The sequence below is a fragment of the Saccopteryx leptura genome, chromosome 6, assembly GCF_036850995.1.
Source record: "Saccopteryx leptura isolate mSacLep1 chromosome 6, mSacLep1_pri_phased_curated, whole genome shotgun sequence".
Taxonomy (NCBI): Eukaryota; Metazoa; Chordata; class Mammalia; order Chiroptera; family Emballonuridae; genus Saccopteryx; species Saccopteryx leptura.
In genome coordinates, this window is record NC_089508.1 from 42923975 (window position 1) to 42938895 (window position 14921).

The following is a 14921-nucleotide window of genomic DNA, read 5'->3' on the forward strand; positions in this document are numbered from 1 at the left end:
AACCTAAGTGCTAGTTATATATAGCTATCCATTTTGCACTAGTGAGAAATGTCTGTGCAGAGATAATGAAACAACTCTATAGAAAACATCACCAAGAACAACTGAGTCATGTAAGAATCCAAGCATCATCTTTAACCTAACCAAAATAATTTAGAGAGAGGACAACTATGGCTTCTCAATGTTACCAATATTTCCTTTTTTTCCTCTAATTCTCACCCAGACTATATTTTATTTATTCTTAGGAATTAAATTATAGTAATTTTAATTATTTGTATATTGAGTATTTATTTTATTTGGAATGTGTTAGACTCTTTAAAATAACTAGCTCACCCATGGGGGTTTTGAGGTTGATAGTGCTGGAGAGCTGTGTCTAATTCATGATTCTAGTTCCCATCTCTCTTTACATGAGAAATGGTGTAAAAAGTTCATTGAATGTTTAATGAGCACGCAAGCTGAGTTTGAAATCCAAGGGGGAACCTAATACTACTTTTAATTGCATCTAACACAAGATGATAAAAGAATACAATTTTGGGCTAGTACAAGGTAAAAGATTTTTATTATTGTTATTTACAATAATAACATAATCAATGCTTAAGCACCCCATTGTGTACAAGGAGCTGAAAGAACATTTTCTCCTTTCTGATTATCACACCACCACAGTGGAGGATTTCTGGGGTTTATTGTTCTGGTTTATGATCTTGGTCTGAATTCAGAATAAAACGGCAATGTGCCAGCTTCAGATGCTCCTATACTTTCCTTATAAACCACATGGTTAACAGGGATGTGGGGTCATATTTTTTTCTTAGTTTGAAGTGTGGAACTAACCTGCTCAAAAACATTGCTTTGGTTAGCCAATCAGAAAACAGAAATTAAGGGAATGACTCGTCCTGCTCTATTTTACTGAATGAACTTGACCAAAATCACTTAGAGACCAAATTCTTCCTGGTGACAGCCCGCATCACATACAAATATTATCTGGTGGGTTTCCTTGGCTGGGAACCGGGGGTGGCTAGTGACCAGAGGCATATCCAAATCCTTGCAAGCCTCCTCAGGCTTTGAACTAAACTTTGGGACGAGACAGGACCTGGCAAAAATGGAAATACCTCCCCTGACATTTTCACTCATGTTTTCTAAATTCACTTTCAGATAAGGGCAGTGAGTTTGCTAGAGTGGGAAGTGCTGACAGACAAAGTGTCGTCTACTACAAAATTCTTCCTGGCACTCTAATTATCCTTTCCTTCTCTACTTCAGTATCACATGTAGCCATGTGTAGAATCATAAAATAATTATGCAGTGTACAAGCTTTCTGGGAGCATGTACCACTGTTTTCCTAATTCTTTATCTCTCCCATTGATCGTGGCGTGTGTGCATTGATCCAAGTCGGCCATCTGGTTAGGCAAGATAAGCGTGCTAGTGTCTTTGCATTGCACTGTCACTAGGGGAGGGGGCACATTTTGGCTGTAGGGAATTACGGGGGCAGGATTAGCCCTCTTCCTAGGAGGAAACTGAATTTTAAATGCAATGTTGCAGCTGCATGGACCATGTTGCTAACTTCTGTTTTTGCCATGAACTGGGTAGATTTTTTCTTCTTGTTCATATTGTCTCCAAAGGTATAGCGATGCCTTGTATTAAATGGGGTAGGTGGTGGGGGGATTGGAGAGAAGATTCATTTTTAGCACATGTTAGACTTGTCAGTAACTGATACATTACAGGATTTCTAAATGGTAAAAACTGCTTTCAAATGACTACAAAAGGCTGCCGGATAAAAAAGCATTTTAAACCGAGACTTCTTGGGGCTCCCGTCCTCCCCCCCCCCCCAACAAAATTATTTTAAGAGAGGGAAAAAAATATTTGTATTAGTCTACGCAAAAGAAAAATAAAAAGGAAATTGGGGGAAAAAAATGATGTGTGTATCATAGCAGAAGAAATTACTGCAGGAAGCCTCGACCAGGGCTGTGGGATCTTCTCTCCATTTGTTTATCTCTCTCTCTCACATATTGAAATGAATGTTTGCCCCAAGTTTATGACCACTGGGACTGACTGAACGCGCTCTTTAATTCAAAGAGACCTTTTTTTTTCCAGCCCCGTTGGCCACTGTTGTTTTTAAAATTTGATTGCAGCCATTGTTGTCTCATATTTTGCAAATGTGTGGAAGACTCAAAAGCTTTTCCTCTAAAATTGAACAATTCTGTCAAAAAAGATTAGTTCTATTTTGTCTGCTGGGTGCTGACTATTCATGAATGTAAAGAGAGAGGGCTTGGGTATCACACTAAGTTGCTAAGGTGGCTGGGTTTCGGCTATTGACTTCAGGATACCAAACTGCAGCCTACAAAAGAGCAGCCAGAAGGAGAGGGGAGAGCGGCCTGCCATGTGTTTGAGCTATACCTTCTTTAGCTGCCCATTTATTTCTTTTGTTGCCAGAACTTTTATTGTCATACAGTTGAAAAAAATGTTAGACACAAGCTTCAGGCAGCACCAAGCAGAAAAAGGGATTAGCATATCACTAGGATCATCTTACACTGAACCAAATTCTTTTCAGGATGTATAATTAGCGAATACAGTCTTTTTTTTTTTTTTTTTTTGGAGCCTATGGACAGAAGAAGTGAATTCAGATCTTTGGCTAGAATATTGGAAGAAATAAAAGGGAGTTGCCAATTTCAGACAGATATATACATAGTAACTGTTTCTTTGTAAAGCGTTTGCCATGCCCTCCAGAAATGTCTGGTTGAATAGGAAAACTTGCTATGAATTGCTGTCATTGTCTCAGGTTTTCTAAGAGGGCGATATCGTGTAGTTGAACATGTTCAAAATTTTAGACCAGTGCAATCAGAATCAGGATTAAATGAACGCAGACCCTCTCTGAACGGGGGAAATAAGGAGAAACGTGTGCCTTTCACACGATGACATTTTATTCGGCACAAAGTACTTTGACTACAATTTAAAATGTAATCGGGAAATCAGAGACAGTAAAATGTGCGTTTTGGGTCTATTAGTGAATCGTTCTGTGGGGCTTGCTTAAAGCAGTCTAAAACTTCCCTTATAATTTGTGGGTGTTAAGTATGTTTATCTGAGAGTAAGAAAATGGAAGTCTTGGATCACATTCCTTTTATCCTGTCTCTCTCCCCTTCTTGTTGAGTGTGTATTTAAGCAGCTTTACATTCAGCATATAGGTAAAAGCAGATTTGTCTAATTAGCTCACATTTGACTGGGTGAGTATGTATTTATTTCTGTTTCCAGATGCGTGGGCTTTTAGAGAAGCACACATAGGTTGGAGGGAAAAAGAACCTCTTTCCAAAAGTGTATTTTTAAGAATTAAGAAAATATCTACAAAAAGTAAAAGTGTTTATCTGCATGTATCTCAGCTTAAATTTCTTGAGATAGCTAATGTTTTTGTTTAACAGATGACGTGTTATGTGGATTTGTGTTCTTCCAGATTCTTGGTTTTAAATAGTTAATGCCCCATTTTTTTCACTCCCCTGTGGGTTGTATCATTCTGTCCCACTGCTGCCCCCAAATAAAACACCCACAAAATGCACTCGCCATTCTTGATTCTGATTCAGTTTCATTTTATATTTTTTGTGGATTCTCCTAACAGTGCATCTTTGTGGCAGTTTTTAAAACTGGCTCACTTTTAACTATTAACAAGAAGCTATGGACACTTAGGTCCATAGAAAGCAGTTTTTTTGAGTTTCACACCCTTTGGGAAACCAGGGAAAATGTGCACTGAGCTTTTCCTCGATTAGAGAACTCAGCTCTGGCTCTCTATTTTTATATTTTTTCTGGCTTGGAATTTTTGGTCAAATGTCTCTCTTGGCTAGAAATAAACCGTGGACGCAGACAGCACAGAGGACTCAATTGCGTTGTCTTCATTTAAGGAAAATCACTTTATTTTGCATCGGTTATGTCTCCATGGAGGACTGTGTATGGAATTAGCAACATGGAAAGAAAAAAAGAGTAAAAATAAAAGTACTTTTAAAAATGTTGACAAGAGAGATAATTCTTTAACTATTTTTTTTTCACTGATCATAATGATATATTTTTAAAAATCACTCTTTGCTATGTCAGCATTTGTAATTTTTAATAATTTATAAGGTCTATATTTTTTTCTTTCATTTACTTGTGGACCTAAATGTCAGTGTCTATAAGAAACTAGCTGTATACACAGTTGCTTATTTTAAGACAGTCTTAAGTCACTAACACTTCTGGCAAATTTCTAAGGACACAGTTTAATTACACTGTTGATATGCTGGCCCCAAATCATTGGCTACTTAATTATTCACAGAAATTTGGGGGTCACTTAGGGCACACTACCTAGAGTCTTCACATGCTTAGGGCACACTACCTAGAGTCTTCTCTTATACACACACACCCACACAGATCAGAGGTGTGGATGTCTTTCAGGGGAACCGCCCTCAGAAATGTGGCTCTTAGTAGTCTAGAAATAAGAGTATGGTGTTTAAATAAAGAGCTCAGATTGTTGAAATCTGAGAAATGTAATGTCAAACAAACACAGAATACCTGCTGCTGAGTAACCTGGAGGTTTTCTTCTCTTTTCTTTTCTTCTTTTCATTTCTTACTCTCTCTTTCCTTCCTTCTTTCTTTCTTTCCCTCCTTCCCTCCCTCCTCCCCTCCCTCCTTCCCTCCCTCCCTCCCTCCCTCCCTCCCTCCCTCCTTCCCTCCCTCCCTCCCTCCCTCCCTCCTTCCTTCCTTCCTTCCTTCCTTCCTTCCTTCCTTCCTTCCTTCCTTCCTTCCTTCCTTCCTTCCTTCCTTCCTTCCTTCCTTCCTGCTTTCCTGCCTCCCTTCTTCCCCCCTCTTTCCCTCCCTTCTTCCCCCCTCCCTCCCTCCCTCCCTCTTTCCCTCCCTTCTTCCCCCCCTCCCTCCTTCTTTCCCTCCCTTCTTCCCCCCTCCCTCCCTCCCTCCCTCCCTCCCTTCCTCCCTCCCTTCCTCCCTTCCTTGGACTTGAAAGCAAAAGCATTGAGGTGTGAGGTCTTTGTGTAAAGAAGCATTAGGTGATTCTGGACACTGGAGTGGCATGACGTCGGCAGTGGGCGGGGAAAGGAAGAGCGGGCCCAGAGTGAAAGCTCAGCGCAGGTCAGAGAAGCCACGCAGGTAGCAAAGTGGAGGGAAAGGAGAGAGTGGTGGGTGATGACGAACTTTGTATTTTGGGTTTTGTGAACACCAAAAAACAGAGAAACAGCCAGAATATCTTTCTAAATATCTGGTTTGAGCTTTGCCAAAATATACAACTTGTGATTAATCAAATGTGCTGATTGCTAATTTTAACAGATTCTTTAATATTTTTTAGCTCATCAATGTATCAGTAACAGTGTGATATTTTTATACAGAATATTGCATATACATTTTACATTGTGTACATTGTGTTAGCATATAATTCAGATTAACCTATTTGGCCTTTCTATGGCATATCAATAGTGTCCCTTTTAAAGTTTAACCTCCATAATGGCAGGAACTGTTTAATAGAACATGTCATCAAGTCAACACAACGCATTCATTCAATACCATGAGCTAATTAATTTTGGATTACAATGATTAGGTAGGCTTTCAAAGACACAAATAAGAGTCTCCCAAATGTGGGTGTGTTAAATACAACTCTACTTAACAAATCTCATGCCTTTTATTATAAAAGAACAAAGAGTCTTAATATTTTAAACTTATAATAATGCTATAGTTCTCATTTTTAAAATATTCGTTCATTTTAATGTATACAACTAAGATCTTTTAAATTGATTTTGTAGCTACAGTATAATTCTTTTTGTTTTTCTAAATGGTTCATTTATGCTATATTACTAAATCAACTGCCTTTTTATTGATCTTGTATATGTATATAGATATTATGAGGAGACTTTCTACTCTTACAAGTAGAAACTGGTATGATGAATAAACACATGTAAATTTTTTATGATGTGGAAAAAGTGTAGTTCCCCATCATGCATAGCTCTAAAGGCAGGTGTGGTAGCTAATGTTAAAAAAAAAAAGAGGATAATATTATGAGTCATTTGTGTCCAACATGTTCTTGTATATTTTACTGATTCTTCTATAATGTGAAAACAAGAGACTATTTCATTTTAATAGATAGTATTTACTGAGCTTTAACAAAGGTCTAGGCACTGTTCTAAGGGCTTTACAATGGCCATCTTATCGAGTCCTCATAACCCTCTGAAAGAACTATTATGATTATTCTGATTTTACAGATGAAGAAACTGAGGTTCAAAGAGGTCAAGTAACATACTCAAGGTCATGCCATGGTGAAGCTAAAGGCAAAACAAAGTTATCTGACTCAAGTTTGTTTTAACCACCTTACACTAGCCTTTCACACATTCAATATAATTGAAAATATCAAATTACATCTAAGCTTACTGGGTTATTACAGTGGAATATGCCCAAGGAAACCGAGGAAGGTAAAGGCAAAGTCAATAGGACCAGCAATAGATGGCAATGTTATAAGACCCTAAACTACTTGTTAGGAGTTTTAATCCAGATTACTAGGAGCACAGAATGTGAGAGCAGGAAAGGAATTAATAGCTTATTATGTCCAACCCTTTTATTTTACAAATGAGAAAAAATGATGCCCAGAGAGGTGAAATGACTGACTGTCAGAAGTGAAACCGGAGCAAGAACTCCCAGTTCCCTTAAGACCCAAACCAGAACGCTTCCCAGCATTCAAAGTTAATAAGCTACTTCAGGATATTTTGGGAAAGAGTAAAGTGGGTAAAAAAGATATGTGTGAAGGTGACGTCTGTTCCTGCTGGTAAGCATAGACATTGCTGAAATGTCTTAAAGTAGTGAAAGCAAGTATCTATAAGATTGAATTGGTAACACGGTGCATATAAACAATAGAGGGGAAAAAGAGGCTTCAAATTCGATTTTAAGGTGATGGTGAAATTGGGAAGGGAGACAAAGACAGAAAATAAATTTCTGAATATTAGCATATTTGCTTTTAAAAAAAATTATTGAATTTATTGGGGCGACATTGGTTAATAAAATTCTATAGGTTTCAGGTGTATAATTCTGTAATACATCATATGTATACTGTATGGTGTGTTCACCTCCTCAAGTCAAGTCCCTTTGCTTTTAACTGGAAACTGGATCTCTAAGTGGAGATGCCATATTACCATTAGGAAGTCTGGAAATAGAAGGCAAGAAAAGATCTAGGCCAGAGATGTAGATCTGAGCGTCAGCAGCACACAAGCATTGGCATCAGGACATTCAATAAATCTTACACACACACACACACACACACACACACACCTTTACTTTCTTTTCCTCTTTTTACTTTTTGCCATAAGACATCTTTTACCGATAGGAAAATACCACCTCTGTTCTGAGTGAGGTTCCCACTCACACTTGTAGCTCTCCATTTTGTCTGGAAAAATCTTCATAGCCCTCCCACTGGAACAGTTGAAGAAACGGAACACAGAATGACAGAACAGAAGGCAGAGCTTTGGAGAAAAGTCATATGTTCCTTTTTCCATTGTATAAGTTCTCATCACCATTTTTCAAAGTCACGGTGTTTTGTGGCTAATGGCTGTTGTAGGATATTTACTTAAGCAATGTTTTGGACTGGCATTCACAAAACCTTTAACTCTAAATCTGCTGCCACTAAATGAGATCTTGTTCAAATAAAGAAGGTTAATTGCAATGTACAGTTTTCCCTCGTGTTGTCTATTTTAATTATTACAAAGCTTGCCAAGGCAAACAACTGTGTGGCATTTTTTTTTTGCAAAAGATACACCTGGATTATAAAATGGTTGGATCAGCTTTGCCTCCATGTGTACGTGGCTTCAGATCCCAACCGTTTCCATGTGAGTCAAGTGACAAAACTTAGTATTTGCAGGGAAACGTGGATTGGTCACCAAAGAAGTAGTTCTGTTTTTACTGTGGGGAGAATGTTGTCTTAATTAGGTATACAGAGAGGTCTTTTATTACATTGTAAATACATTTCACACACACACACAAAAGGACCCATTTAAGTTTCTTTTTAAAGAAACTGGAAATATTAAGAAAGTTCATTGGAGGGCACTCAGATGACAATTAATGAACAGGCACAATTATCTTCTGACTAATGTGTGGCTTAGGGATATTTTCAGCTTTTATTTATGGCACTATGTAAAAACGTGGAAATGCCAACCCAAGTAGAGGCAGGCTTGGTATTAAGCGACACATTTCTCTATTTATATTTAAATAACCATCTGCATGAAATTATGCACAAATCATGGAATAATTCCTAGCAGAAATTACTGTTTAGAAAATAAATAAAAAAATCTGAGCCATGGTGTGCTTTTCATATTAAATTGCCCATTTCCAGAACATCACACACGTTCACACAATGTACAGATGCAGAGGTGCGAGCCAATACAAATTGCTCACAGTGTTAATGAAGATGGATGGAGGAGGCTGAAAAACATTCATTTATAAGAAAGGGAGGAAGGGAGAGCAGCACTGTTCACAATCACTACCTTAATTTTATTTTTTTGGCCTTGATAATATCCAGCCAAATGATGGCAACTTTAATAATAGAGCCCTTGGAAGGATGTGTGATGAATTTTCATTTTCAGTCTTGAATATGCCTATTTTTCCCTCATTTGGGGTGAAAATAGTGCATGTGAAGTTTGGAGGTTTATGGCTAAGCTGGGAAAAAGGAATCTTACTCTTCTGAAGAATGACAAACAGGGTAGACTGACTACAAAATCTAAATAGTCTTTAAAATGGAAAAGACAGAAGAGACTTCCTCTTTCTGAAGTGACTCCCTTTCTGGTGGAAGTTGGATCAGCCTGCCTCACCCCCATCCCCAGCCCAGATAAACCATCTGCCCTACTCGAGGCTCCCTGGCCAAAGGGCACCTGCAGTTGAGTCTATGAAGAGTAGGGAATACTCAAAGCACAGAGAAATCTACTGTAAGATTACGATGTCAGGCCCCTCCTCACCCTACCACAGCTCATCGCCTTTTGCCTAAATGGCATGAAGTTAGGGAATTTATATCAGGAGGGCAGTGAAAGAAGGCGAGCTGGGGATGATTTGAGGTTCCCCGTGCTCCCATCTCTACCATCCCCACTGACTCCTTCCCATGCCCCCCACATTCATTATCAATCCTTAGTTAGCCAGGACTCCTTGATATCTCTGGCTGTCTCTTGGGCATTCCTTTTCTTTGAAGGTGGTATCTAGATTTTGCAACATGTCACAGGAGAGTGAAATAAAGGTACAGAGCCAGTCCATCAAACATATTAAAAGGCTTCCATTTTCAGACCACAGGATAATTCCTTCTCCTTGAGTTCTCCTTATTCAGTAACTCACGTTTGCTAATTTGTTTGTTCAATAAATATTTATTAAGGTCAGTCCATGCTTGATATTGAGAATACCATGGTGGAGAAGAGAAATACAGACCCTGACAACCAAAGCTGACAGACCAATGAGCAATGCAGGATGCTAAAAGTGAACATACAAGGGACACAGAACCCATTCTGAGGAGGGCTTCCTGGAGAGATGAACATCTGAGCTGAGACTTGCATTGATTGAACACTGACTTTGTGCAAGATATTATATCCTGAGGGGTGAAAACAACCATGAGTTAGTCTCACCAGCTGGTAGGAAGAGGACTACAAACAATAACGAGCCACGGTGTGAAAACAAAAAGCTCTTAAAGGTAAGAATCTATTCCAATTTGGAAGATAGAGAAAATTTCATGAACAAAGTGGCACTTTAAGGTAAGTCTTAAAGAATGATTGTACATCAATTTAGAAGTAGAATCAAAAGCCAGGCAAAGGTTATATGAGCAGGGCTGCAGAGCTGCGAAATCCTGAGGTCTGTTTGAGGAACAGAAGTGGTTGTACTTGGCTGGGCTGTGGGAGGAGTAAGAGGAGACATGCTGAAGGGCCTCGGAGAGATGGACCGTGTCCCCTGGAGAACTGTCTGAGGGAGGCAATGGCAGGCACTGCCCTCTGAGTAGTGCTCCACTCACCTTCCTCTCCTGATGTCTCTAGAAGGGTAATGAGGTATGTGTGGCCAGAGCACACACGGGGCTTAGGTTATACTATGTCTACAGCTAGGGGCTGGATCACTTGAGTCATTCACATGTCCTCTGCCCAAGAACCAACATTCTTCATTAAGCTTTGAGGCAAATAATAAGATTTCATTGCAGATGAGATAGAAAAATGCATTGGGCACCCACTCTGTTCCACCCTCTGTATAAAGAGGAAGACACACACAAAAACCCCATCCTCCCAGAGCTAATGTTCAGTGAGGTGATAGCTGTGACCTTTAGGAAGCTATTTACAACACAATATAGAAATGGCTTCCATGAGGTTTTTACAAGGTATAAAGGGAGGATGGAACAATCATGGGGGGAGGGGGGTAGTTGTGGGGATGGTGAAGAACAGGAAGTAACAAAGTGCTGAGGCCTGAAGGTTGAAGAAAGTATTTTGAATCTACTAAGACATTCCTGAAAGAGAAACAACATTTCACAGAGATATGCCAGAATATAGTATGCTCATGAAAGGCAAACATGCATGCATAGCACTCTCTTCAGAATGGCCATGGTATATAGGGTGTGTGGAGAGGTGATACGGGATAGAATGTCAGGAGCCGGTCTTAAAGCTCCTTATGTGTTACGACATTTAGATTTTATACAACAAAAATTCTTGAGCAGGCAATAATGTGATAGAAGAAGGGGGAGATTGAGGCAGGGAGATCAGCAATTGATAATCCCATCGCCTAGTCCATTTCCTCAAGGGACCATGTCTATCAACTTGATAAATAGTATATAGGAGCCATTTAATAAACAGTTGATGAACTGAATTAAGCCGAATCACTCTAGTGTAGTGGTAAGTCAAGTTGGAGAGAGGAGAAAGATGAAAAAGCTACTCAAAAAATAAATGGACAAGACTTTAGATTTAAATTCATGAGTGAAACAGAGAATAGAAAGTCTAAGATTATCAAAAGCAGGGGTCCCCAAACTTTTTACACAGGGGGCCAGTTCACTGTCCCTCAGACCATTGGAGGGCCAGACTATAAAAAAAACTATGAACAAATCCCTATGCACACTGCACATATCTTATTTTAAAGTAAAAAAACAAAACAGGAACAAATACAATATTTAAAATAAAGAACAAGTAAATTTAAATCAACAAACTGACCAGTATTTCAATGGGAACTATGCTCCTCTCACTGACCACCAATGAAAGAGGTGCACCTTCCGGAAGTGTGGCGGGGGCCAGATAAATGGCCTCAGGGGGCTGCATGCGGCCCACAGGCCATAGTTTGGGGACCACTGATCAAAAGGGATCCAAGGCCCTGGCCGGTTGGCTCAGTGGTAGAGTGTCGGCCAGGCGTGCGGAGGTGCCGGGTTCAATCCCAGCCAGGGCACACAGGAGAAGCACCCATCTGCTTCTCCACCCCTCCCCCTCTCCTTCCTCTCTGTCTCTCTCTTCCCCTCCCGCAGCCAAGGCTCCATTGGAGCAAAGATGGCCCGGGCGCTGGGGATGGCTCCATGGCCTCTGTCTCAGGGGCTAGAGTGGCTCTGGTCACAACAGAGCGACGCCCCGGATGGGCAGAGCATCGCCCCCTGGTGGGCGTGCCTGGTGGATCCCGGTAGGACGCATGTGGGAGTCTGTCTGACTGCATCCCTGTTTCCAGCTTCAGAAAAATACAAAAAAAAAAAGGGATCCAGCTTTCAAAAAATGGTGGTGTCACCACAAGATAACGACTGGAAGAGGGGAAACGGTTTTGCACAGGAAAGAGTCCAATCTTGGACATGCTCATTTGAGGTGAGAAATGAGAACAAGGATTGTGAGCTCAGAAGAATATCTGGATTGAGGTATAGATTTGGAAGTCACTGATTTATAGTATTGGTTGAAGCCATGGAAATGGTTAAAATCGTCTAGAGAGAGTGAGTAAAGTCCAAACACTGTTGAGGCAGAACCCAGGACACCAATGCTTAATGGGTGGCTCTGAGAAGTAACAGCCTAGTTTTAGAACTGGGGGACCAATTCTAAGATTTCGGTGGGGACTCTCAGGGACCAAAGACAACTGTGAAGATAACTTATGGTTCTTGTCACAAGACTCCTAGTTGACACCCAAAAGACTTTCAGACACCACAATAGTGTTATCTGAGTAAGACCACAGACTTTAAAATGTTAGACATTTCCTCCAAATTGAAATAAATAAAATATGGAAAGAAGCTATAGCTATATTTCATAGGTTTACAGGCTCCTCTGAGTTAAGTGCTAGGATTCTGCTTAGTCTTGTCACTCTTAGTCTCCAGCCATATCAAAACACAGTTTCCAAATACAGTATATCACTGGCTGTTTACATGTGGGTTTGTTTTTTGGGGGATTTTTTTGTTACCCTGGATGCGCCTTTCCCCATTTTGCATTCCTACAGCTCCCTGCATCCATTTTCTTCATAGTTGACTTTGACTTTAGTGCCCACCTAAAGCACCTTCTCCTTTGAGCATCCTCATCCCTAACTCCAAGCTCACTCCACTCCCGGATGACTTAGGTGCCTCTTCTCTGGGTTTCCCTTCTGGGTTCCCAGAACACCTAAACCCTCTGGATAGTGATGATTGATTTTCTGGTCCACTTCTCTCTTTATGGATAAAAACATCTTGCCATACCCATATCCTCTTTACCTAGTATATACAATATACAGCGTCTGACATAGAATAGGGACTCGCTGCATGTTGTTGAAAGTGAAAGCCTAGAGAACTATATTATTGCCTTCCTTGCTCTCTTTCTGCCTCTTAATTTGTATGCTTTTTAATTTGATAGAGATTAAGAAAGGAATTCAAAATTTCCTACCGGCTATGTCATTCATTGTCTCCCTTTATAGCCATTTTATTTATCCTCTTTGTTTACAAGTCCACCCTCAGCCCGCCAGAATACCACACACCTGATGCAACCCCACTCCACTCAGCAATCCCGGACAACATGCAGGAGAGCGTCTGAATATCACGCGTGGGATGTTTCAGAGGGGAGTGGTGGGTTCAGGAAAAGAATTGTTGTTTATTGTTGGCCAAGTAGGAGATTTGAGCTCACATTAAAAAGATCACTAGATGAAAATGCCCCAAAGTGGAGCCGGGATTCCTTGGGGAATCGCTTTAATCCTGGAATCAGATGAAGTTCCTGAGGCAAGGAACACTTTTCTTTGTTATTGTTTGGAAGTTGTAGGTGGGCAGTAGGATGATGAGGGGGGGGAACAAAAGGGTGGGGAGTTGTAAAATGAAGAAACAAAAGTTCCTGGCTATTTCTTGTAGCTTAAGTGATAAAAACAGAAACACTAGCTGAGGAGAGAACAGGAGAGGATGTATCCACTGATTAAAACATCCGAGAAAGCTTCAAAATGAAGTTAGATATTTAAGGAGAAATAACCACATTGGTGAATATTATACTTTGAGGTCCCTTGTGGGACCATTTCTGCCAAGGACGAGGTCCATTCATATACATTTTAGTGTGTTCTCTGCTCTGTAGACACAAGAGACTATACTAGGGGTCAGAAAACCCCTGCTTTTACCCAGAGGAGTCTGAGTCAGGTTCTCCAGGGGAAAAGCCTCTGTGAGCAAATGTGCCCATTTTCCAGTTTTTACCAAAGGTTGTACTTCTAAAAAAATGTCAATGAATGGCTTATCTTCACAATCATGTGGGTCCTCAGTGGCCAATCACAGGAGAGTGAAGTTAGCACAACAAATCTAATCAGCACAAAACCAGACAGTGGAAGGAAAATGCATTTTAAATAGAGGCTGGGCTGTGGGAACGAGGCAACTCTGGCATGGACAAGTTTCACCGCATCTGAAGACAGAATGGCTGGAGGCTTAGTCATTGTTTAAAAGCCATTCCTCAAATTCCTTGTTTACTGTCAGCACCCTGAGTTGTGGACTCTGTGACTTTAGCAGTTAATGGGACTAAACACTTTTGCCAACAGATTAAGCCTTGCTGAAACATTAAGAAAATTGGCCCAAACAGAGTTTGGATGGATTGTGGTTTAGTGGCTGTTTCTTTCGTAGGGACGGGGGAGAGGGGTGATTGTCCCAAGACAATGGCTTTTGGATACCTGTGAAACAGTGGTCATTGGTGACAGCCATTGGACAAATTTTCTGCTAAAAGAAAGAGATTGTTTTTTTTTTTTAAAAAAGCAAACATTTAAATTTAATTTCAATTGTTTGGACTGTCTCTGCAAAGAATAAAAATGAGGTTTTCTGAAACTAAAACTGACAAATACTTCGATACCCATCAAAAAGTCTTAGAAAGTTATTATATTTTTTAAGTTACAATCAATTTTTAGGAGAAATAAAAAACCACTATTTTCTTCATTGCAGAATAAATCCTCCAAGCTGCTGGATGATATTGAAGGTGGGAAAACTTCTTTGTTACACTTGTCCCTTTTAAGATGTGTCAAATATATTTCTTGTCCATAAGACAAGGAAAAGTGCAAGCACAGTAATTGTATTAAACTTCAAAAATAATTTTCAAGGGCCTGACCCATGATGGCACAGTGGATAAAGCATTGATCTGGAATGCTGAGGTCACTGGTTTGAAACCCAGGCTTGCCTGGTCAAGGCACATATGGGAGTTGATGCTTCCTGCTTCCCCGACCTCCCCTAAAATGAACAAAGTCTTAAAATATAGATATAGATATAGATATAGATATAGATAGATATAGTATTTTTCCAAAGTTAGAAGCAAGGAGGCAGTCAGACAGATCACAAATGCACCTGACTGGATCCACTTAGCATGCCCACCAGAGGGCGACATTCTGCCCATCTGGGGCCCGGCTCCATTGCAGCTGGAGCCATTCCAGCACCTGAGGCAGAGGCCATGGAGCCATCCTCAGCGCCCCAGCCAACTTTACTCCAATGGAGCCCTGGATGCAGGTGGGGAAAAGAGAGACAGAGAGGAAGGAGAGAGGGAAGG